Raw genomic sequence first — 22,433 nt, forward strand, 5'->3', positions numbered from 1 at the left:
GCGGGACGAGGGAGAGCAGATTCAGAGTGAGAAACAGCGTGGAGAGAGGCGGACTATTATGACACACTGGGTGAGTGCAAGGTCAATTCCAGACCCACAGACCCAGGAATCCCAACAAAAGTGAATTAACCAATAATTCCGGTATTTTCCTGAGATCCTTAACCTTTGACTGTTCCAGTGAGTTACAGGCACCAGATGTATCGATAAAATAGTAAAAAGAAAGTTTATTTATAATAAGAGTAAAAGATGAACATACAATGGAAATAATGGAACAAGGGTCTACTTGTCTAAATAACTCCCAAAAAGCCGTCCCACACTCCACCCAGACCCACACAAAACATATATGCAGTGAAGGGGTAGGAAAGGTTCAGAAATAACAGGGATTAAGAGGTATGAGAGATTTGAGGATCTTCGCTGCTGAGGTTGTGGTTTTGTGGTCTGCGATCTTCCAAGGACATGAAGTGTCAAACTCCTCGGTTGGTTTGCCTTTCCTAATGATTGTCTTCAATGAGAGCATGGAGGTGGTAGAATTCCCCCAGAGAGTCATCTAACCCTCAGATCCACTGAGGTAAATATTAGAACTCTTCACCTGAGGATTTCACTAGGTTTTTAAACAACCCCTTCTTCCTGCAGGTAGTGCTCGACTAGGTCCTTCCACAGGTTGAACTGACTGCAGAGAGAAAGGTCTTTAACCACAGGTCATCAGTTGAGAAAAGTCGGCTTCAGCCTTTAACTCAGAAGTGGAACATTCAAAGGTCGGCTGTAGGGTACTTTGCTAGCCTCAGCTGAGAGAAAGAGTGTTTTACATTACCGACCCTCCAAAATAGAGATTTAAAAGTCCCACAGACCTGAATACTGCCTGCAGGCTTTTAACCGTCGCCGAAGAATCCGGCAGCCAAAGGCGGGGCGGGATTCACGCTGCCCCCCGGCGATTCTCCAGCCCGGTGGGGGGGTTGGAGAATCCTGCCCCATATGAGTGGAACTGAGGAACAGAAAATGATCTAAAACTAATGGGTGTTGTGTATTGACCCCCTGGCAGTTGTTCTGAGGTGTTAAATTGTACAATTACAGACATTGGGCAAGTGTGTAACAAAGGCAGAGTAGTATTAATGGAGGATTTTAACGTCCACATAGACTGGGAGAGGCAGAAAGTTGCGAATTTCTGGAATGTGTCCGGGATAGTTTCCGACATCAATATGTTCTGGATGTAACAAGGGACAGGCAATATTAGATTTAGTTATGAGTAATGAGCCAAATTTAATTTGTGGCCTAACTGGGCATGAACATTTATGAAATAGTGATCACAATATGATTGAATTCAATGTCGCGTTTGAAAGTATGAATCAGCGACCAGAATTTTAGACTTGGTAAAACTTTAGCGGGATGAGACGGAGATTGTCCACGGTAAACTGGGAAGGTCTGTTAATGGGTCAAATGGCTGAAGAACAGTGAAAAATATTCAAAGAAACATTTAATGTGATACAGAGTGAGTATAAACCCTTGAGAGGAAAAAACTCCACTCCACAAAATGAACAGCTAACTAAAGAGGTTAGGTTCAGCATAAAACTAAAAGAAAGGGCTTACAAAAATGCAAAACATAGATCCAGACAAATGGGATAGATACAAAGACCAGCAAAGCAGCTTATAAAAGCTACTAAAAGGGATTATGAAAAGAAACTTGCAAGGGACATCAAAATCAATAAGAAGAAATGTTATAGTTATATAAAGGGAAAGCAGGTGATCAAGGGCAATGAGGGCCCACTATTGTCATTGATAATGGGGAAATGGCAGTCATGTTGAACAATTACTTTGCCTCAGCATTTACAGTTGAAAAGGAAGATAACTTGCCGGACGTTTTAAAAAATTAATAGTCAATAGAAGGTGGAGATTTAATACAATTAATATAAGTACAGCATCAAAAACTAGAAAGTCAATGGAGCTAAAGAGTGACAAAACCCCAGGACCTGACGGTTTCCATCTCAGGGTATTACAGGAAGTAGGGGAACACATTGTAGATGCCCTAACTATAACCTTTCAGAGTTTCCTAGATTCAGGAAAATCCTGGATTGGAAAATAGCACATGTCACTCCACTTTTTAAGAGGGGTGAAAAGGGGAAAGCAGGGAATTACAGACTGGTTAGCTTAACATCTGTGGTGGGGAAATTGCTGGAGTCGATAATCAGGGATAGGTGCATAGATCTTTAAAATACAACAAACAAGTTCAGAAAATAATCAAAAAGCTAATGGAATGTGAGCCTTTATATCTAGAGGATTGGAGTATCAAGGCACAGAAGTTATGCTGTAGTTATACAAAACCCTAGTTAGACCCCACTTGGAGTACTGTGAGTAGTTCTGGGCACCACACCTTAGGAAGGATATTTTGGCCTTGAAGGGAGTGCAATGTAGGTTTACAGAAATTACACTTGGACTACAGAGATTAAGTTACGATGAGAGATGACACAAATTAGGCCTGTTTCCACTGGAATTTAAAAGGTTAAGGAGTGATCTGATCAAAATGTTCAAGATATTAACAGGAAAAGACAGAATAGATAAAAATAAGTCGCCACATTCCGGCACCTGTTTGGGTACACTGAGGGAGAATTTAGAATGTCCACATTACCTAACAGCGTGTCTTTCGGGACTTGTGGGAGGAAACATGGGCACCCGGAGGAAACCCGGAGGACACAGGGAGAACGTGCAGACTCCAGACAGAGACCCAAGCCGGGAATCGAACCTGGGACCCTTGAGCTGTGAAACAACAGTGCTACCCGCTGTGCTACCATGCTACCCACATTCAGCAGAGACGATAGGAAGCATTTCTTCAATCAAAGGTGCTAGAGGTTTGGACTCTCTTCCACAAACAGCAGTTGAAGCTAAAACAGTTGTTAATTTTAAATCTGAGATAGATAGATTTTTGTTGAGCAAAGATATGAAGGGATATGGGCCAAAGGCAGGTATATGGAGGTAGGCCACAGGTCAGCCATGATGTCGTTGAATAGTGGGACACACTCAAGGGGCTGAATGGCCTACCCCTGTTCCTATGACCCGCCAGTGTGGTAGCCATTTTGAAATGCGAAAAAGAAACACTGGAATTAATTTTAAACTAATGTGGCACGGTTTATTGAATAAAGTAATTGTACAAAGAGGCCTTTAATCACAATGAAAGCGATTTAAAACCACCAAATTAATTGTCTTTGGGATCTGATGAAAAAGTTAATCAAATTCATTCTGAGTCACTTTGGCTTTGGCAAATCGCAAGGATCCCACCTGGGTCTGGTTTCAGAATCATTCTTGCACAACAAATCATCTTTCTCTCCATCTATTGAATTGGATATTCTGCATTTTTTGAACAATCTGATGACACGTTGTGCATTAATAGCATCCCACGATTTGATGATGAAACCACGCAAAACATCAAGTATGGCATTTACACTCTTTATGAAGCATTTCTCTCTGTCAACCACCCACTTGTTCTCATTTCTATTTGTTGTTCATCATAGAACACTACAGTGCAGAAAGAGGCCATTCGGCCCATCGTGTCTGCATCGACCCTCTGAAAGAGCACGCTGCCTCGGCCCACATCCCTACCCCATCCCCGTAACCCCACTCAACCATTGGACACTAAGGGGCAATTTAGCATGGCCAATCCACCTAACCTGCACATCTTTGGACTATGGGAGGAAACCGGAACACCCGCAGGAAACCTATGCAGACACAGAGAGAACATGGGGTCTGCTCAGTGTGGGTGTGTCTTAAATTCCTGTCTCTGTTACACAGCTTGTATCGCCTACTTGATCCCATGCGCCCAGTTATATTGTATGTAAAATATGCAATTATGAGGGGATAATTGAGGCTGACTACTAATGCCAGTATAGCATTTCATAACTGAAAAGGGGGTGAATGAGGGGAGGGGAATGTTGTGTTATTTGCCGAGAATATGCAAAAACACAATTTTGGGGGCTGAAAGAAGTAGTCTTATATGCCAGGTTGATTTCTACACTGCGACCTATAGTTTTATTTATTCACAGGATGTGAGCATCACTGGCAAGGCCAGTCTTTGTTTCCCATCCCTAATTACGCTTGAAGCTGAGTGGCTTGATGGGCAATTTCAGAGGGTAGTTGAGAGTCAACCACATTGCTGTGGATGTGAAGCCACACGTAGATCAGACTGGGTAAGGGTTGCAGATTTCCTTCCCTAAAGAACATTCGTGAACCAGGTAGGTTTTTGCAACAATCAATGATAAAGTCATGGCCACCATTACTGAGATGAGCATCCAATTCCAGATTTATTAAAGGAATTTAAATAGCTGCCATGGTGGGATTGGAACCTGTGTCCCCAGCAAATTAGTCTGGGCCTCTGGATTACAAGGCCAGTGGCGTTACCACCACACCACCATCTCACCATATGGTATTTTTGAGCCTGGCCTCATTTCTCTGACGAAGAAGTTTCTTCCCTTCTATACTTCCTATTTTCCTGCACAAGGTGTTCCTTGCCATTAGAAAGCTGCTGGTTCTGCTGTTAATTAGTTGTCCACAAAAGGACCAGCGCTGAATTTAAAGAGTCATGAATACATTCATACTGAGGTGAAGCAGTTCATTTTGATGGCAGTGCAGTACACAATTCCATTTGTGTGTGTAGGAGTAGGAGTTGCAGCAGTGAGCCTCATAAAGATAACATTATTGTACAGAAAAATAACATTATTTCATTGCGATTCATGTCAAAGGGCTGAGAGGGTACTTCCATTTCCATTTGACATTACATTGGCATTGGAGCACTGCCAAAGCAATTGTCGGGAGTGGCAACAATTTCCCCCTGTTGATATGTTAAGACAATGTACATTGTCTCAGGAACAGTTGCGCATGAGAGGTTGCCTGAAATGGCTTCACAAAAAAGCTCACATCTTGTGCATTATCACAGTTGTGTTTTGGCTAGAATTGCAAGGTTTTCCACTCTATCGACTGGATTGCACAGTTATTTGTAACCAGGAGGAAGCAGTCTTATCCTACAGTGGTATATCTAATTTGCTGAGCTGCAGGCTGATAATCATTAACAATAATCTGGTAACAAGCAAGGGGGTAAAGGGGAACCTGTAGGTGTGGTGTACTTAGATTTCCAAAAGGCATTCATTAAGGCTCCACATCAGATATTACTGCACAAAATGATAGTTCATGGTGTAGGGGGTCAAATATTAGCATGAATAGATTAGTTAGGTAACAGGAAGCAGAGAGTTGGGTAATTTTTGGGTTGGCAAGCTATTACTAGTGGAGTGTCACAGGGATCAGTGATTGGATCTCAATTACTAACAATCTATATCAATGACTTGGATGAAGGGACTGAAGATATGGATGCTAAATTCGCTGATAACAAAGATAGGTAGGAAAATAAGTTGCCAAGAGGACATAAAGGCTGGGGTTCTCCATTCGGGAGTCTCTAAGTGTTCCCACCAGCGGATAATCGGGACTGGTTAGGCGCACCCCTGACTTGCCATTCCATGGCACTTGGGAAATTCTTGTTTTCCAAATCGTGTTTTCCATGCCATTCCATGGCACGCCTGGATCGGGGCTGGAACTGAGAGGGGTGGGACCTAATCTCTCTGACAGGTCCTGCACCTCTGAGATCAGAGTGGCCTTTCAGTTCCCCTGACCCCCATTCAACTCCTCCCTCACCCCCAGGCTGCCCTTTCAGGTCCTGCCTCTTGAGAAGATTCACTTGACTGATTCCAGGGATGAAGGAGTTATCTTAAAAGGAAAGGCTGAGCGTGCTGGGCCTATATGCTCATTGGAGTTTCGAAGAATGAGAGGTGATCTGATTGAAATATGTAGGGAGCGATCTAACCAAATTGCAACAGCGCATTTAGTTGGCCGTTTCCTGGCACTGGCAGTGGCGGGAAACCCCATGCGATCTATCGGGACTTTGTTGCAATTCAGTGCCTCAGTGGGGAACTCCCCACTGAGGCCGCATTAGTCCCGTTTCCTGCATTGAGGAGCTCGGCTCGCTGGAACTCCTCAGTGCAGGAAGAGATTGGGACACCATTTTAAAATGGTGCCCCGATCTACTACCCCTTTGATGCAAGCCCCGAAGCCCCCCCAACTCACCCATAAAGGGGCCCTCGGGCTACCCCCCCGCCCCCCCCCCCCCCCCCCCGCACATCACCTCACAAGGTCAGGGCACCTCCTGGCCCGATCTCCGCCACGTGCAAAATGCCAGCTTGGCATCGTGACTCTGGCAGCCTGGCATCATGACACTGGCAGCCTGGCAGTGCCACCTGGGCACTGCCTGGCTGACACCCAGGTGGCACTTCCAAGGTGCCAAGCTGCTGTGCCATGGTGTCAGGCTGGAAGTGCTATGGTGCCCAGGTGGCACCCTGCTCCGAGGTCAACCACCCTAGGGCTCCAGATCCCCTGGGTGACCCCCCAAGTGCCATTCTGTCTGGTCCCCATTTAAGGGAACGGCGCTCGCTCAAGGTCTCCGTGGAGAAGGGGTTAGGCTGGCAGTGCCAAGGTGCCATCTGGTATTTTTCCCATGGAGGGGACGGGCCCGAGGTGCCCTGTACATGTGAGGTTGGGTGCTGGGCGGCCCATGGACCAACTTCTAGGTGAGTTGGGGCTTGGGGGTTGCGTCGGGAGATCGAGAGATTGGACGCCATTTTAAAGTTCCGGTGAGCGGAGCTCCTCTGTGCAGAAATTGGGACTAAATTTAGCCTCGGCCGGCGGATTCCCGTAAAAGTGTCCTGATAGACAGTGTGGCATTTCTTGGCGCTGCGAGTGTCGGGAAACACCTGGCTAAATGTCTCGTCACTGGAATCTGTTCCAATTTTGTTAGATCGCGCCCTCGATTTTTATTGTGTAGGATTAGAAAACTACCAATGAAAACTATAACAGCCAAGCGGATAAATGCCTAAATTTAATATGCATAACTTAGAGCTGGTGCAACTCCTAAATCAGTTGTAGCCAATAAAATATACTGTAAACACAAAGAGATTATGGAGAGGATAGAGCCCCTCCCTTGTGTTGTTTGGGACCGGTCTTCTTGTGTGGTAAGAGCTAAAGATTGTTAGGGAGAGGGATGGGAAGCCGGATAGGTGTTAACCCTTTGCTGCGTTGAATTTGCTCCATGCTTACAAGTCAGAATTACATTCTAATGTCTATACAATTTTAAAAAGTTAATCGGTAATAATAGGATAATTACCTGTGGAAGTAAGTTTTAGATATTTCTATACTTGGCATAGCTAACAAACTTCGAAAAGAGATATAATTCTCACGGTTTTCTTCAAAGCTTTAACAGCAAACATACATATTGCTGCTTGGCTAGGAGTTAAAAATATTCCCTTTTAATAGGAACAATCATTTCCTGGAAACCAGCATCTATACTAATCTATTCTGGTCCTAAATCTATTTTGTATTAAATCAGATCGGTGGCAGGGTCCTCTTTGATGGATAGCCAGCTGCAGCTAAAGTACTTATTGTTCAAGGATGGGTGCCAGTGCAGTAGCAGGCAGCAAATGGACAGCAGTGTGAGATTAGCACAATACATAATTATTAGCCATTCATAGTCAGAGCTGTAGAACCAGATGCTCTTCAACAGATTTTTGAAATTTGATTAAGTACTGCACAATCTGTTACCAATCAAGATTATTCCAACTAATTTTTAATGCTACACTGTAGATTTTTGATTTTTTTTCAGTTACACAAATTAAGTACCGCAGTAACAGTTCGTAGCTAATTCTGGCAAAGTTGATGAAATCACTTTTCTTGTTTACCGACTACAAAATAATTGCAAACTATTTTTTATTTACTACGTATCTCGTGCAGAACTGTTTCTTGACTCTTGATGGGTGGTATCTTGGAGAGGCGACACGACTCTTAGCAGTCAGCTGCTGAGCCTCACCATACCCCAGCTCCTCCTCTTTTGAAGAAGGCCCACTGCAACTTGTTCCATTCAGGCACCTAACAAGCCAAGGATGGGCCTTCCCCTGGGGCAGAGGTGCAGCTGGCCAATCAGAGGCTGGGAGGGAGCTGCTTTGTGGTCAGCAGTGCCACACAGGAGGCAGCACCCACCTGAACCCTCGGATCGAGAGGCGACCCAGCCAGAGTGATGGCAAGAAAGGGGTTGTGGGTGGCGGTCTTGATTGAGGGCGGGGAGTGGAGAGTGGAGTTTCCAACACTGATATGGGGGTAGTTCTCAGCAGGGACCTCCCCCTTTCCCTCAATCAGGCGTTAGTACTTTTGAAAGAGGGACCCACCTCACCCTGGGAACCTATAAAATAACATACCGGGATTGCTTGTCGTGCTCCCCACATGACCAGCCACACACTCACCAATGGGTTAAAACTAGTAGCGGCAGGATGAGGCCCTGAAGTGGGCAGGGCATTAATTGGCGGCGGGATTGGAAGGCTGTCCATTGGTCTTCCTCTCGCAGACTTAATCGGGGTGGAGGCAGCATGGTGTTGGTGTTGCCACCTTCCCACTGTGAATAGATGCACTCTCACCGCAAACATGCCATAGGGCAGTGCATAGAATTCTGCCCAATGTTGCAGTGTGAAATGGATACTTTACTCAGTGATGCTACTGAGATGGTGTGAGCAAAATGTTTACATTAGTTAAAGACAATGCTTGATTGGCATTGCTGCTATCACTGTATGGGGGAGCAGAGTGATCCACACATGACAATTGTGCAAAGTAAAGAAACATTTTGTTAAAGTAATTATCATATAAGAGGCTCAATCCCCATTCCCATAGTGATCTCCAATCCATACATTTTTATTTGTGTAGGGTGTATGTATTTAGGTATATGTAAATAATTATTGTTGATGGCTGTTGTTCTGGGACCATTAACCGTAATTTATGGGTGGATTTTTCCTATATTTTTTGAAAGCTTCAGGCTCCGACTGAAACCTGGCATGGAGCTCTCCACCTACAGGGTCAGGTCTTTCGTCCAGATTTTGAGCCACTCTGAAGAAAGTAATTCAGAGGGTGTGGTTTACTGTGTCATTGTGTGTGGCACTGCCACTCTGTCCTGTACTTACCATTGCGGCCCCGGAGGGATCTCCTTGGCTGATTCGCGTATTTTCACACTGTTGTAAACCTCGTCACATCGGCGAGGTTTGAATATTCAGTGAAGGTGGATCATGTGGTGGGAGAGTGGGAGGACACGGTAATGAGATTAAAATGTATGTAAATCTGTTAAAAAGAGGTTCTCGCCCTTTGTGGGTTATGTCATCGGTGAGGGGTATGGAAAGTCAGGATAAGAGACCTCGCCAGAGATCGCTTGTGAGATTTTACTCCCGCTTTGCCGTTCTCACTGAAGGCCGACACTGGTGCAAAATCATCCCCAACCAGTCAACTCCACCTTCATAAAGGTGTGATGTGAAGCGATCTAACGGCCTCATTCTGCCCAACACGGGATGCAATGAGGCCAGTAAATCTCACGAGTGGCTTTTCACAAGATGTACAACGGTTGTTATGCCTCGCAAGATCGAACAAGATGTTGCGAGGTGTCGGAATCTGGATCTCGCCCTCACTGGGTTTGAGTCAGATTTGCATATTCAAGTGAGCAGTTAAGCTCACTTAAATATGTTTGCGTCGGATTTACCCAAGGCGCAATTGGATTGAATGACCTCGCCTCGGAGGCTTTCACCAGTCGCCGTTTAGCACTGGTCTCCACAAACGGCATAATGGCACTTGGGGGGTCTCCCAGGTGATCGGGGGCCCATGTGTGGTTAGGCTCTGGGTAGGCACCCCGATACTGTGGCACTGGCAGCCCTGCACTCTGCCAGTGCCACCTGGGTGCCTCCCTGGCAACGCCAGGGTTCCCAGGTGACACTGCCAGGCTTGCAGTGCTAAGGTGCTCAGGTGACATCTTGCCTGTACTGAGGATTGGGCCTGGGGGTGCCCTGCCCTTATGAGGTGGGGTGCGGCGGCTCGAGGCCACCCTAATTGGTAAGTTGGGCGTTGGGGGACTGGAGGTGGGGGGGGCGTGTGGTTGAGAGATTGGGGCACCATTTTCAATTGGGTCTAAGTGCGGCCTTGGCGGGGCATTCCTCGCTGACGCCTGAAAAAGAAGCAGAGTACCATTTAATAGCGGGGTAATTCTCGGCGCTGTAAACATCGGGAAACACCCCGCTATATCCGTCCAAAACGGGACTTTTATTTAATTAAATCACGCCTATGGTTAAAGGATTCTAAACTATCTCTGGATTTGATGCGGGTCATCAAATCTCCTTTAGCACGATAGCAGAGTGCTTAGCACAGTTGCTTCACAGCTCCAGGGTCCCAGTGTCCTGGCTTGGGTCACTTTCTGTGTGGAGTCTGCATATTATCCCCGTGTCTGTGTGGGTTTCCTCTGGGTGCTCCGGTTTTGTCCCACAGTCCAAAGATGTGCAGGTTAGGTGGATTGGCCATGATAAATTGCCCTTAGTGTCCAGAAAAATAAGTAAGAACTCTTACAACACCAGGTTGAAGTCCAACAGGTTTGTTTCGAATCACTAGCTTTTGGAGCACTGCTCCTTCCTCAGGTGAATGAAGAGGTGGGTTCCAGAAACACATATATATATCGAGACAAAGTCAAAGATGCAAGATGATACTTTGAATGTGAGTCTTTCCAGGTAATTAAGTCTTTACAGGTCCAGGTGGAGAGGTCGACTTGAGTGGGTTTGTGATCCCTTTCGGGATCTTGTCTGCTTTCTTGAACTTTTGTAGAAACTTAATGTCTGTGTCTATATAAACGATCTTCTTGGAGATTCTGAGGAAGGAGCAGTGCTCCGAAAGCTAGTGTTTGAAACAAACCTGTTGGACTTTAACCTGGTGTTGAAAGACTTCTTACTGTGCTCACCCCAGTCCAACACCGGCATCTCCACATCAAAAAAATAAGGTTAGCTGGGTTTACTGGGTTACGGTGGAGGTGTGGGCTTATGTAGGATGCTCTTTCCAAGAGCCGGAGTAGAATCGATGGGCCGAATGGCCTCCTTCTGCACTGTAAATTCTATGATCCAAGATTATTCTTTCATGGGATATGGGTGTCACTGGCAAGGCAAGCATTTTAGTGGCTTTCAAGCCCATTTCAGAGGGCAGTTTAAAAGTCAACCGCATTATTGTGTATGTGGAGTCACAGGAAAGGATGGCAGATTGCCTTCCCAATGGACATTAATAATAATCTTTTATTGTCACAAGTATGAAGTTACTGTGAAAAGCCCATAGTTGCCACATTCCGGCGCTTGTTCGGGTAAACTGGTACGGAATTGAACCCGCGCTGTTGGCCTCGTTCTGCATCACAAACCAGGGGCGGGATTCTCCCAACGGGTGACTAAGTGCCAACGCCAGCGTATAAACGGGAGTGTTTTACTCCGGCGTCGGCGCCCGTTCTGGGACCCCATTCTGCGGCCCACAGGGGGCTACGACGGCGTTGGATCCCACCCGATGCCGCGGGGTCCACGCATGCGCGGTTGGGCCAGCGCCAACTAGTGCATGCGCAGTGGCCTTCTTCCCTGCAGTGGCCCCGACGCCAAATGGCGCAGGGCTACAGGAACCAGCGCGGAGGAAAGGAGGCCGGGGGGCAGAGAGGCCGGCCCGCCGACCGGTGGGCCCCGATCGCGTGCCAGGCACTACGGAGGCCTCCCCCCCCCCCCCGGGTCGGACCCCCTTCCCCCCCACACAGGCCGCACCAGGACTCATCAACGCCGAGGTCCCGCCGGCCCACTGCAGGTTAGAATGGCGCCTGCGGGACTCGGCTTTTTGTTGACGGCCACTCGGCCCATCCGACCTGGAGAATCAGCGCGTCGGCCTGTGCCAGCCCGGGCCGCAGAGTCAGCGCATACCCTGCCAGTGCCACGCCGACCACGCTGGCGACAATTCTCCGCATTGCGGAGAATTGCGTCCCGGCGTTGGGGCGGCGTGGCGTGACTCGCACAGCACCGCGCCGATTCCCTGACCCGGCGGGGGGTCGGAGAATTCCGCCCCAGCTATCTAGCCCTCTGAGCTAAACCAGCTTTTAGGTGAACCGCATGGGCTTTTACTACAATCAATGATGGTTGTCATAGTCACAATTACTGAGACTAACTTTATATTCCAGATTTATTAATTACATTCAAATTCCACCATTTTGAACCCATGTCTCCAGAGTAATTACCAGGCCATCTGAATTACTAGTCCAGTGACATTACCACTCCCCCATCATCTCCCCTTGTACATCAAACACTCTCGATCTCTGATTCTTCCCATCGTCATCATTTTATTTTGTGGTTCAATCAAATGATTTACATTTTACACTGTCGGTTCCTGTGCTGCCTGTCACAAAATACCAAGTAAATGTATACCTTAAAATCCCAACAGCATACTTAGAGAATAAAGCAAAAATTGTTTTAGATGACCGTTAATTATATTTTAATGGACTAACTTATGTTCCATGAAAAATATCATACCTTATATAATTCACTTCCACAGCAAAGATTGTTAACAGTTCATGATATAACCATTCTGTTGTCATTTTATGCTTCTAATGGGATCATAAAACAACTTAACTGCCTTCACTGTTAAGGGGAAAAGTGTGGGTCCCCAGAAATAAATCTTTAATATAGAGTTGGTTGTTGTATTTAATCACGATTTAAGTTTAACTTTCACAACTGAATAGTGAAAAGTATTTTCAGCTCACTTGCTGTCAGTAGGCCACAGCTATAATTCCTTCCAGAACCTACTTTGCAATAATACTAATATATATATAATAACATTTAAAGTAAAACTTTGCCAAGAAACTCTGATCAAAAACTGTAGGCTGGACTTGAAGAATTTTACAATGGTCAAGGTTTGAATGGCAGGAAGTAAATCAATAAGTTCTTGAATTTGGAGCAGATGTTTGCAGTCTTTAGTTACCTTTTAGTTCATTTGAAAATATGGTATTGATTGCACTGTAGCTTAAATCTCGTTATGAATTTGAAATTAAAGAATTGAAAGGAAAAGTAAAAAGTGGATGAGGAACATCCCGATAACATTTCTGAAACATTTGAAATGACTGGATGAGTTGAAATTCGTAATTTGTTTCACAAACCCCTGATTTGAATTCACAGAATTATGGGGACGATTCTCCAAAATGGAGAGCAAGAGTTTGCGCCATCATGAACGCCGTCTCGTTTCACGATGGCGCGAAACGGGCACGTGGACGACCGAATCTGTCCCCCATAGGGGGCCAGCACGGTGCTGGAGCGGTTCACGCCGCTCCAGCCTCCCGTCCCGGCGCCAAATGGGCACCGCGCCAACCCCCGCATGCGCAGTTGGGCCGCGCCAAGCTGCGCATGTGCGGGCGACTTCTTCAGTGCGCCGGTCCCGACGCAACATGGCGTGGGGATTCAGGGGCCGGTCGCGCAACAAAGTAGGCCCGGGGGGGAGGAGAGGCCGGCCCGCAGATCGGTGGGCCCCAATCGCGGGCCAGATCCCATCGGAGGCCCCCCTCGGTGAAGGAGCGCTTTCCCCCGCCCCATAGGCCGCACCGACCCTTCGCGTAGAGTTCCCGCCGGCAGCGACCAGGGGTGAACGGCGGCGTCGGGACTCTGTCGTATCCGTTCGGCCCATCCGGGCTGGAGAATCGGCGCGGCCAGCGGCCAGCACCGCGTCAAAACACGCCTCGGAGAATCGCGCGCCAGCGTTGGGGCGTCGTGGCGCGGTTGCGGCGATTCTCCGGCCCAGCACAGGGCACGGAGAATCACCCCCTATCTCTCCAGTTTATTTGCCTTATATTTCAATTGAATAAAGAGCACTAAAAGTCTAATCAATCATTTACATTTATTTACCATCTTGTTACAGCATGAAGGTGTCCCAGAATGTTTCACTGACTAAGATGTTACGGCCTTTGAAAAGGTGCAAAGGAGATCTCCTGGAATGTACCATAGATGAGGGACATCAGTTATAAGGACAGACCAGGGCCTCGATTTTCACAAAGTCGAGGAGACTCCAAGGACATTCCAAAGTGGCGGACGAGACTCCAATCCAGAAGTCCCACCTCCATTTCCAACAGATCACATTTTCACCATAGGAGAACAGGGTGGGATCATCATTACCATATGTGGGCACACTGAACTCATAAGAACCATTTGAACTGTGTGCTAAGTTCAAATGGACCTTTTTCACTGGAGCAATGGCCTCATCCAACAGTATGGAGATTATGAAATTTTACAGAAGGAAAGATAAGGGGGCGGAATTCTCCATTTTTCTGACACCAAAATCAGGAAATGCGATTGGGCGGAGAATAGGGGCGGGATTTTCCGACCCACGCCGGGTCGGAGAATCGTCGGGGGGGGTGTGGGGTGGCACGAATTATGCGATGCCGCTCTGCCGATTCTCTGGCAACCAGAGAATCGGTGTCAATGGCGCTGCCGTGGTCAGCGCGGCGCCGGTCGGGGGCCGCTCAACGCATCCCACCCCGCCGATTTTCCCCGTGCAATGGGCCAAGTAACCGCCGAGTTCAGCCAAGTCCCGCCGATGTCGTTCTCATGTGGTCCTACCCCACGGGAGCGCGCCGTTCATGCTGCGGGGGGCGGCCTGGTGGTGTGGAGGAGGGATCCGACTCCGGGTAGGGCCTCCACAGTAGTCTGGCCCGCGATCGGACCTACCGATCGGCAGGCGGACTTATCCCAGTGGGGGCCTATGTTCCTCCGCGCCTGGCCCCTGTAGGTCTCCACCATGTTGTTTTGGGGCCGACTCAGAGACGGCAACCCACATGCATGCGCGAACTCGCGCCAGCCTTGGCGCACATGTGCAAACTCGCGCCGCCCATGCTGGCGCCTGTATCGGCAGCTGGAGCAGCGTGAGGCTTTCCAGTGCCGTGCTGGCCCCTTGTGCGGCACAGGTTCGCTAATCCTAGGGGCCAGATAATGCCATCGTAAAACGCTCTGGCGTTTACCACGGCGTCAACACTTAGCCCCAGGATTGGAGAATCCCGCCCCAGGTTCCTATGCCAAAATCGCGACGGGCGCCAAATTGTAATTCTCCGTCACCTCGACAGCTGCGTCAATGCGGCCCGGAACGCACATACGGTAAACACTGTTTGCATATCATTAGCGGGCCCAAGACGGTATTCTCCGGGGCCGCTGGGATGCTCCGCCTCCAATGGGCCGAGTTCCCGATGTTGCGGTTCACTTGTGCTTTTAAAAGTCATGAAACCGGCGTCATGGATTTAGATATTTCAGTAAGCTCAGGGAAGGTGGTAAAAGAGGGGGAGGGGTGGCATTGTTAGTCAAGGACAGTATTACGGTGGCAGAAAGGACGTTTGATGAGGACTTGTCTTCTGAGCTAGTATGGGCTGAGGTTAGAAACAGGAAAGGAGAGGTCACCCTATTAGGGGTTTTCTATAGGCCTCTGAAAAGTTCCAGAGATGTAGAAGAGAGGATTGCAAAGATGATTCTGGATAGGAGCGAAAGCAACAGGGTAGTTGTTATGGGGGACTTTAACTTTCCAAGTATTGACTGGAAACGCTATAGTTCGAGTACATTAGATGGGTCCGTTTTTGTCCAATGTGTGCAGGAGGGTTTCCTGACACAGTATGTAGATAGGCCAACGAGAGGCGAGGCCATATTGGATTCGTACTGGGTAATGAACCAGGACAGGTGTTAGATTTGGAGGTAGGTGAGCACGTTGGTGATAGTGACCACAATTCGATTACGTTTACTTTAGTGATGGAAAGGGATAGGTATATACCGTAGGGCAAGAGTTATATCTGGGGGAAAGGCAATTATGATGCGATGAGGCAAGACTTAGGATACATCGGATGGAGAGGAAAACTGCAAGGGATGGGCACAATGGAAATGTGGAGCTTGTTCAACGAACAGCTACTGCATGTCCTTGATAAGTATGTACCTGTCAGGCAGGGAGGAAGTGGTTGAGTGAGGGAACTGTGGTTTACTAAAGCAGTCGAAACACTTGTCAAGAGGAAGAAGGAGACTTATGTAAAGATGAGACATGAAGGTTCAGTTAGGGCGCTCGAGAGTTACAAGTTAGCTAGGAAGGACCTAAAGAGAGAGTTAAGAAGAGCCAGGCGGGGACATGAGATGTCTTTGGCAGGTAGGATCAAGGATAACCCTAAAGCTTTCTGTAAGTATGTCAGGAATAAAAGAATGACTAGGGTAAGAGTAGGGCCAGTCAAGGACAGTAGTGGGAAGTTGTGCTTGGAGTCCGAGGAGATAGGAGAGGCGCTAAATGAATATTTTTTGTCAGAATTCACACAGGAAAAAGATAATGTTGTCGAGGAGAATACTGAGATTCAGGCTACTAGACTAGAAGGGCTTGAGGTTCATAAGGAGGAGGTGTTAGCAATTCTGGAAAGTGTGAAAATAGATAAGTCCTCTGGGCCGGATGGGATTTATCCTAGGATTCTCTGGGGAGCTAGGGAGGAAATTGCTGAGCCTTTGGCCTTGATCTTTAAGTCATCTTTGTCGACAGGAATAGTGCCAGAAGACTGGAGGATAGCAAATGTTGTCCCCTTGTTCAAGAAGCGGAGTAGAGATAACCCCGGTAACTATAACCAGTGAGCCTTACTTCTGTTGTGGGAAAAGTCTTGGAAAGATTTATAAGAGATAGGATGTATAATCATCTGGAAAGGAATAATTTGATTAGAGATAGTCAACACGGTTTTGTGAAGGGTAGGTCGTGCCTCACAAACCTTATAGAGTTCTTTGAGAAGGTGACCAAACAGGTGGATGAGGGTAAAGCAGTTGATGTGGTGTATATGGATTTCAGTAAAGCGTTTGATAAGGTCCCCCATGGTAGGCTACTGCAGAACATACGGAGGCATGGGATTCAGGGTGATTTAGCAGTTTGGATCAGACATTGGCTAGCTGGAAGAAGACAAAGGGTGGTGGTTGATGGGAAATGTTCAGACTGGAGTCCAGTTACTAGTGGTGTACCACAAGGATCTGTTTTGGGACTACTGCTCTTTGTCATTTTTATAAATGACCTGGAGGAGGGCGTAGAAGGATGGGTGAGTAAATTTGCAGATGACACTAAAGTCGGTGGAGTTGTGGACAGTGCGGAAGGATGTTACAAGTTACAGAGGGACATAGATAAGCTGCAGCGCTGGGCTGAGAGGTGGCAAATGGAGTTTAATGCAGAAAAGTGTGAGGTGATTCATTTTGGAAGGAATAACAGGAAGACTGAGTACTGGGCTAATGGTAAGGTTCTTGGCAGTGTGGATGAGCAGAGAGATCTCGGTGTCCATGTACATAGATCCATGAAAGTTGCCACCCAGGTTGAGAGGGTTGTTAAGAAGGCGTACGGTGTGTTCGCTTTTATTGGTAGAGGGATTGAGTTTAGGAGCCATGAGGTCATGTTGCAGCTATACAACACTCTGGTGCGGCCGCATTTGGAGTATTGCGTGTAATTCTGGTCGCCGCATTATAGGAAGGATGTGGAAGCATTGGAAAGGGTGCAGAGGAGACTTACCAAAATGTTGCCTGGTATGGAGGGAAGATCTTATGAGGAAAGGCTGAGGGACTTGGGGCTGTTTTCGTCGGAGAGAAGAAGGTTAAGAGGCGACTTAATTGAGGCATACAAGATGATCAGAGGATTGGATAGGGTGGACAGTGAGAGCCTTTTTCCTCGGATGGTGATGTCTAGCACGAGGGGACATAGCTTTAAATTGAGGGGAGATAGATATAAGACAGATGTCAGAGGTAGGTTCTTTACTCAGAGATTAGTAACGGTGTGGAATGCCCTGCCTGCAACAGTCGTGGACTCGCCAACACTAAGGACATTCAAATGGTCATTGGATAGACATATGGACAATAAGGTAATAGTGTAGATGGGCTTTAGAGTGGTTTCACAGGTCGGCGCAACATCGAGGGCCGAAGGGCCTGTACTGCGCTGTAATGTTCTATGTTCTATGGCTACTGAGGGAGAGAGAGGGGGTACGGAACGTGCCCAACATTTGCCATAGTTTGCTGACAGTTGTGCTGCTAGCCCGGGGGGGGGCTTCAGCCAGGGCCGAGGGGAGTAGCGGGGTATGGTCAGTAGGTGGGCTGGGGGGCCGGGGTGGACAGGCACGGAACACTATTGCCGCAGCCGGAAAAGCAGCCATGCTGCTGCGTCGCCACTGACTGCCCACTGTGAACTTAAGGCCACGGGTCGTATAGGTGTCCCCCCAGGGCAGTTCCCTAGGTATGCTCTGGCCCCAGCCGACCCATCAGTGGGATGAGCATGCTCCAGCAGAAGCAGTGCCATCTTGTTGGCTGGGATGAGTGTGTGTGGGGATTGCAATGTGTATATGCGGCTGCAGCTTGTCAGCCTCCCGAGTGTCGATCACGGTACCAGCGAATCTCGCATCCTTTTTCATTGGGAATGATTGTGTTCCACGTGACGCCGGACCTCCACAGTCACTGAATCGGCCCAGGCTCGGTGCCAGTTTCGCTGTTGTGAAAGCCCACAAATCCTGCCATACACCAACACTTAGTCTCAGGAACGGAGAATCCAGACCAAGGTCTGCAGGAATTCAAGCTGTCAAATTAGTTAAATGGCCATCCGTTTAAAATCTGCCTGCATCTGTGGGAATTGTAAACAATCTGTTCTGGCATACAAAAAAGGAGCAGGCCATTTTGCCCCTCGAGCCTGCTCCCCCATTTAATAAGATTGGGGCTGATCTGATAGTTACCTCAAATCTGCAAACCGCCCACCCCTGATAACCTATCGCCACTTGCTTACCAAGAATCTATCCACCTCTGCCTTATAAAAGTCATAGGCTCTGTTTCCAATGCCTTTTCAAAAAGAGAGTCAAAGACCCACAACCCTCGTAAGAGAATAACATTTGCCTCATCTCCATTTTAAATGGGCAACCCCATATTGTTAAATAGTGATCCCCTAGTTCTAGATTCTCTCACAAGAGGAAACATCCTCTCCATATCCACCCTGTCAATACCCCTCAGGATCTTATATGTGTCAATCAAGTCACCTCTTACTCTTCTAAGCTCGAGCAGATACAAACCTAGACTGACCAACCTTCCCTTATAAGACAACCCTCCCATTCCAGGTATTAGTCTGGTAAACCTTCACTAAACTGCTTCCAACACATTTACATTCTTCCTTAAATAAGGTGACCAATACGAGAAACAGAACTCCAGATGTGGTCTCATTTGTGCTCTGTATAACTGAAGCATAACCTCCTTACTTTTGTATTCAATTCTCCTTGCAATAAATGATAACATTCTGTTAGCTTTCCTAATTACTTGCTGTATCTATATACTGGCCTTTTGCAATTCATGCACTAAGACACCCAGATCCCCCTGTAATCTCTCACTATTTAGATAATACGATTCTCTTTTATTGGTTACACAATCATAACTGATATCATTGTCGCATTGTAATGCTTGGATGTTTTCCACAACCTATCATTATCACAGTGGGGGCTTGCAGATTCACAGTTCAATTGACAACTCAAATATGTAATTAAAGGAGTAACTGCCTTTGATGTGAATGATGAATACAAATGTTTCCTTTTATCAGGCATGAAGTACTTGAGGGGATTTAAATGTATTGAATGGGCTTGGCTAAATCATGTAATCATAGAACTCCTCAGTGCAGAAGGAGGCTATTCGGCCCACCGAGTCTGCACCAAACCTCTGATAGAGGACCTACCTAGGCCCACTCCCCTGCCCTATCCCCGTAACCTAACCTGTACATCCCTGGACACTAAGTGGAGATTTAGCATGGCCAATCCACCTAACATGCACATCTTGGACTTTGGATAAATGGGTATATTTTTAAAAAAAATCAAGTCTGTAATAGGAAACCAGAACTTTGTCTTATTTCATCTCAGCAGGGCTCCTGAGGTCTGTCTATTGCGTATTCTGTAAATTGGCCTAGAGGGTGCAATGGGAAAGGCTGAGGCTGATGGGTAGTGGGAGGTATGTGTTGGCTTGAGTTATCATTAAGTTGGAATTGAGGCTATAACAGGCCATGAGGATGGATGGGGATCATGAGCTGATGCTAAGTTGGCAAAGGGGCTGTAAGCAGCCATGGCGGTGGGTGGGAGGGCAGGAGTTTACGCGGAGGTTATGAGAGGTCTTTGGGAGTGGGTGAGGGGCATGGATTAGCATGGTTTTGCAGATATGGGCAATGGGGTATGTTTTGTTGGATAACGTGATGTGAGGGCTGGAGTGCCCAATGTTGAAGAAAACAACTTAAATTAAGTCTTAGAGGACCAAGGCAGGGTTTTTAAAAGCCAACCTCAGGATTAGGCAGCCCTTGCTGCTGTCTCCAATGTGGGTCTGGGGATGGCCGGCCTGACTCTGTCCCTCACCTCCCCTCCCGCCCCAGGATGGAAGATTCTGCCATTTGTACCACTTTTTGCCACGTTGGGTATGGCGAGCAGGGAAATTTCCCAACTCCTGCCACCTGACCAGGGAGCAAAAATCCCGGCCGGGGGGTGGGGGGGCGGTGGGGGCTGTTATTAAAATTAAAAAGTGCTGGAAAACACTGATGGCTTTGCATCTGAAGAAGCTTCTGAGAGCAGGGAAGGTTATGGGGAAAATCAAGAGAGGTATTCAAAATTATAGGAGGTATAATTCTAGTAGATGGGAGAAACTGGCAGGAGGCGGCAGTGGACGTGCTTTAAGATAATTACCAAAAGGCCCAGAGGGGAGATATGAAAATAAATTATTTTTACAAGGCCTGTTATTATAATCTAGAATTCACTGTAAAAGCAACTTCAGTAATAAATTTCAAAAGGGGATTGGATAGGAAAGGTTTCCAGGACTATGGGAAATGAGTCAGGGAGTGGGACTAATTGGATAGCTCCTTCAAAGAGGCAGCATTGTTACAATGGACTGAATGGCCTCCTTCAGTTCTGTAACATTCAAACATCAATCAGTAATTTTTGAAGTACACTCACTGTTATGCAGGGAAATGTCTGCATGCAGCAAAATCCCCTAAACAGCCAATGAGATGAATGAGTGATTCTTTTTTTAACTGTTGTTGGCTTAGATAGGCCTGTCAGCCTGCGCATCAGACGCACTCAAAAAAGAAATGCCGATCTGGTGGCGTCTGTGGAGCGAGAAACTGTTTTGGGTCGATGGCCTTTTGTCAGAGCTGGAGAAAGTTAGAGATGAACAGGTTTTAAGCAAATAGAGAGGCAGAGGAAGAATGTGGGAAGACGAAAAAGGAGGGTCGATGACAGGATGAAAGACAAGAATCATTAAATGACAAAAGGGTGATGGTTCAAAGCAAGTGGAAGGAGTAAGGAGCAAGTAAAGAATGTGTCTTGAGGAGGTGTAAAGGGGAAAACACCATCACATCCAAAGCTGCTGTCCAAAAACAAATAAAACACAAAAAGCGAAAAAGAAATGTGAGCAGAGGTTAGGATCTGAAGTTGTCAAACTCAGTGTTCGGACCAGAAGGCTCTAAAGTGCCTAATTGAAAGATGAGGTGCTGTTCCTTAAGCTCACATTGAGTTCCATTGGAACAGTGTTGGAGGCCGAAGATAGAGAGGTTACAGTGCGAGTGGAGCAGAGAATTCTCTTGTCAACCTCAACTGCTACTGTCTTTAATTCAGATTTTCAGCATCCAGACTGTTTTGCTTTTGCCCCACAAAAACTCTTTGTTCTTCTCTAAATAGTGCCATGGGACCTTTTACCTGAGCAACCAGGTGAGGCCTTAGTTTAACATCTGAAAGATAACCCATCCATCAATGCAGTACTCCCTTGAACTTCAAGCAGAAAGTTTACTCTATAATACGCTTCACACAGCACTGCGAAGAGCCTTGCAATATGTACCTTTTTTTAAAAAAACGTAGGAATGTATGAGGTGATGAATGGACTTTGTGGTATGTGCTCATTTCAAAAGTTCCAAAAATACCAGAGAATCTCATGTCCCTTAATATTTTCCAGAAGATTAACTCATTCCCGCTTGAAGTAGCTAATGCTGCCTTTGTTTCCCTGTGAACATTTTGATCCACTCATTCACCACTCTCTGTATGAATATGTCAAGTCTAAACTGTGTCAAAATGTCCTCCTTTTAGCTTTATTTTTTACTTTTGTATATTTCTATCTCAATTCTACATCATGAATAATGCATTTGCCAATTTACAAGATTTTTCTTAGATTCACAAATGCACTCTGGAAGGAATACTGTGAGGAATATATGATTGGCCTTGTGCACTGTGTCAGTACATTGGTGAGTGTGAAAGCATCAACCAAGCTGGTACGACACACTGCCTTCCAGTCCATCAATACTGGGTCCACTGAGAGAAATCTTGGCCTGGATTTTCACCACGATTGAGAGCCTCTGTTGTGGTGAAAATGGCAAACGAGTCAAGAAATTCGAAGTCCGGCCCCCAAACATGGCATTTGGAGGCATGGGTTGGTGTAGACTGGCATGAATTAGGCATGGTGAGGGAGGGGTGAGCACAGTCTTTTGTTTTAATTTTTAACCCGCACTCGGCAATCTCCACATTTGTTCCAGGAGTG

At 46.9% G+C, this 22,433-nt stretch overlaps 1 protein-coding gene across 5 annotated transcripts in view; it reads left to right on the top strand.

Annotated features, from left to right (window-relative positions):
• The window catches only part of LOC140425237 (retinoic acid receptor beta-like), a 325,114-nt gene that overhangs the window by 120,177 nt on the left and 182,504 nt on the right, over positions 1-22,433 (top strand). The gene's annotated exons all lie outside the window — the stretch shown is intronic.

This window comes from Scyliorhinus torazame, chromosome 6 (assembly GCF_047496885.1).
Source record: "Scyliorhinus torazame isolate Kashiwa2021f chromosome 6, sScyTor2.1, whole genome shotgun sequence".
NCBI classification, from domain to species: domain Eukaryota; kingdom Metazoa; phylum Chordata; class Chondrichthyes; order Carcharhiniformes; family Scyliorhinidae; genus Scyliorhinus; species Scyliorhinus torazame.